The sequence below is a fragment of the Tursiops truncatus genome, chromosome 2 (genome assembly GCF_011762595.2).
Source record: "Tursiops truncatus isolate mTurTru1 chromosome 2, mTurTru1.mat.Y, whole genome shotgun sequence".
Classification (NCBI taxonomy): Eukaryota; Metazoa; Chordata; class Mammalia; order Artiodactyla; family Delphinidae; genus Tursiops; species Tursiops truncatus.
Genome location: NC_047035.1, coordinates 156,550,196 through 156,554,391, shown reverse-complemented (window position 1 = coordinate 156,554,391; position 4,196 = coordinate 156,550,196).

Here is a 4,196-nt window from a genome sequence, read left to right as displayed (position 1 = left end):
CCCGCGCGCCCACCCAGCCAGGCCCTGGCAGGCCCCGCCCCCCGACAACAGCCTGGCCGTTGGCCGCCGGCGCAGCTGACGTCCGCCGCGTTGCCATGGCCACCGCCGGCTCTCCCGTGGGCGTCCTCTAGTGGGTTCTGGGAGCTGGGAGCCTCTGTGAGGCCAGGGCCGCCAGGGCTTATCCGTTATGAGTACCTCTCCGAGCTCAGTGTCCAGCAAGGGCCGTCTCCTCGACCCTGGCTCCCGAGCGCCCCGCGGGGCAGGTCAGCACCCAGCCAGAGCGGCCGCCCCAGGAGCGCGGGCCGGGGTTCGATACCCAGGACTGGGGCTGAGACGCCTCCAGAGCCGGCGTGACCCAAACCTTTTTATTTTGCTTCCATGTTATTGGAACCACTAGGAAGTTTTCAGAAATTTGTGACTCTTTGTCTATAGTTAATAGCTTCTGAACTCCCCGCTATCTAGTACTTTTTTTTTTTTGTCTTCGCGGAGCAGCTTGCAGCATCTTAGTTCCCCCACCAGGGATTGAACCCACAGTGAAAGCGAGGAGTTCTAACCACTGGACCGCCGGAGAATTCCCTCCACTGTCTACCACTCACGCTCCTTTAGCTTCTCCGAAATACATCAGGATTTTGTCCTTCTGGACTAATCTCTTTTGTCTCCTCTTGGACGGCGTAGTGTAAGGGAACGCATGCAGTGTTAGGAATCTAATGGCCGTACATTACATTCCTAATTCCTAATGTATTAGGCCGTACATTTTAGTCCCTCCTACTTCTTAATGGCGTTGGGCAATTAATTTTTTCTGAGCTACATCAGTAAAATAAGGATAGTGATAGCCACAGCCTACAGGTGTGAAAACTAAATGAACGAAGAGATTGACACATGGAAGGCCCTCAGATTTATTTTCTTTACTCAAATTTTAAACCCCTGCAATGTAACTTCTGCTCTAACAACTGCTGAAACAAGCTATTTCAAAGGACACTTAATGACTTATAATCACCAAATCCAATGATCTGTTCTAATGCTTAGATGTATGTCTAAAAAAGAAGCAAAGTACACACACACACACAGCCTCCCCTTGACCACACTCTAGCCAGGCTCCTCTGAGCCCTTTCTCCACTAGGCCTTACCTTGACCTATAAAGAGGTGGAACAAGCACCACACAATTCCACCCTAGGCTGTCCGTAGCCCCCTTAAAATATCTGCCTGGGAAAGCTCAAGGCTGCCAAAAGAATTTACCGTTTCTTCCAGCCAACACTTGAAGGCAGGATCTCTGGCTCCCAACCTCTGTGGAAGGATAGGAGCTTAACTTCCATTAGCACCAGTTAACAAACCTGGATGGGTTTCACATGGACCAAACCTTCCAGCTTTTTTCACTTAATTTTTCACTTTCCTGACTCTACTGAGCCTCCACTCACTGCCCTCTTCCTATTCTCTCACTCTCCTCTTAAAAGGCCAGTCACTTTTGTCCAAATCAAAGTTGGGTTTAATTCACACTGGATTCTTTTCCCTAATGCAACACATAGTATATTACTGAATAAAATCTGTCCTTAGCACTTTAGTGTCCAGCTGTGTTTGTCTTTAAACAAAGTTATGTACATATACATACATGCACGTACATATATATATATGGCATATATATATATGGCAATTTAGGCTGGGCTTGCATGAGTCTCTGCTCCACTTGGGGTCATCTGCAACAGGTCCAAGGCTGGGGACTTGAATTATCAGAAGGCGCTCTCACAAGTCTGGCATTTGATGCTGGCTGTCAGCGAAGACCTCAGCAGAAGCTGTCAGCTCCAACATCTCCACGTGGCTTCTCCATGTGGCCTGGGCTTCCCCACAGCATGGCAGCTGGGTACCAAGGCATGTTCTTGGAAATGACCCAGCATCACTTTCAGTGCATTGCATTTATAGAGGCAGCCACAAAGTCTTGCTCAACTTCAAGAGGGAAGGGAAATAGACTCCGCCTCCAGGTGAGGATGTGGTAAGATTCTGGAAGAGCTTGTGGGACACAAAATACGACTCTGGCCTTTTGGAAAATGCAATCTGCCATAATCATCACTGCACATCCTGTGACTTCATTCTTCTCTCATTCTACTTTGTTTAGTCATTTTCATACTTGCCTAATCTCCCCTAGTACACCATAAACTTCTGGATAGCAGGGAGGGTCTTATTTAATTTTTGTATCATTTTCAGTTACCTGCAAGTGTTTGACTTAAATACAGTTTTGACACTAGATTGTGAACTAATTTCGTGAATCCTTTCAATAAAGATGAGCTAAATTGAAAATCTAATTGACAGAAGGAGAAGAGTGGCCTGTACCTCTCTTTTTTTTTTTAACATTTACTTGCATTTATTTTTTGCGGCATGTATTCCCGGGCCATAAGTTTTTGTTTCTTCAGTTTCTTCTGGGATATTTTTCTTCTGAGCAACCTCCTCTTCTGGTTTAGGAACAATCTGTTCTTTTTCAGTAAGGATCATCTCAATGTGGCAGGGAGAGCTCATGTATGGTTGATCCAGCCATGAGCTCTGTAAGTCCTGCACCACATTGTTGGGGCTTTGTTCGCCTGGATTTGCTCAATGACCAGAGACTCTACATCTAAGCCCTTAAGTTCAGCATTACTCTCTGCATTTTTGAGCATGTGCAGTAAAAATTCAGCACTCTTTTTGGGCCACCGACCCTGGGTCCAGCCCCGCTCTTTGGCCTGGGCACACCTACCAACTCCGCCACTGTAACAACGGAATGGCACACATTGCTTCGTTAAAGTGACATCCTTCAGATACTTGGTGGCTTTTCGGATATGCATACCTTGATGGCCTGGGCGGTTTCATGAGTGTTCTTAAAGTGAACATGAAGATTTGAACCTCTTGACTTGCATGATTTTGTGGGGTTTTCTGGGTTAAGTGAATAGCAAACCATTTTTAGAGGTCACCTCAGGCCCCTTACCCGAAAAGTTCTCTCTTTACTACCTGTTTCTGGGACAGCTCGCTGGTTCAAGGAAAAGCCTGGGAACAAGCTGGGAATATACCCTAGATAACTTTTGTGAATTCCCTTTCCAAGATTCTTCAGTCTTTCTGCTACTACTTGCCACTCAGGACTTTTCCTTGCATAACGTCAAGACACCACCTAATCTACATCTATCAGGAATATCACTCTATCATGACCTTCCCCCTTGTTTTAAGCACATTCAGCAAGAACCTCTCTCTGCATGTAAAGTATTTTGTCTTCTCAGATTATTAGTCCATTGGGGCAGTGGGCAACCCATTTTATCTCTAAATTTCATGTGTTTCTAATGTCCAGAACAATGCCATATATGCAACACATGTTCAATAAACTATTTATTGAGGAAATACCATTCTACTCTTACAGGATCATATCTTTGTTCCATTATAGCTGGTTCTTCACGTGAGTCAGAGAAGACACAGGGAAACAACACTAAAGTAGTGTACTTTTATTAAAAGTTTGCTAAAATTAACTGATTTTGCAGCTAGCCATGGGGAACTAACAGTCTGCTTTAGATTGTGCTTTATCAGATTTAAATACAAACATGACAGTGAATTACTACTTCCATAGAATAATTTAGGAATTGTCTACTTGTGTAATAGTGTTACAAATATTGAGGATTTAAACATTTTGTCCAAATTTCTCCAAAATTTAATAGTTTTAGCCTGAATCCTCTGAGAAGCTTAAAAATGTAAACCAAATATCCAAGTACATCTAAGAGAAATTAGGTAAGGCTTGAGGAACCTCAAGACCCAAGTCTTGATTCTTTCTTTCTTTCCTTCTTTCTTTAAATCTAAGTATAGTTGATTTACAGTGTTTCAGGTGTACAACAAAGTGATTCAATATCATATATACATACATATATATATTCTTTTTCAGATTTGTTTCCATTATGGTTTATTATAGGATATTGAATACAGTTCCCTGTGCTATAGAGCAGGACCTTGTTGTTTATTTATTTTATATATAGTAGTGATATCCATTAATCCCAAGCTCCTAATTTATCTCTCCCCCACCCCCTTTCCCCTTTGGTAACCATAAATTTGTTTTCCAGGTGTGTGAGTCTGTCTCTGTTTTGTAAATAAGTTCATTTGTATCATATTTTAATTCCACATATGAGTGATATCATATGGTATTTGTCTTTCTTTGACCAAAAGTCTTGATTCTTAATCTGTGACTTCCTTCCTGTGTA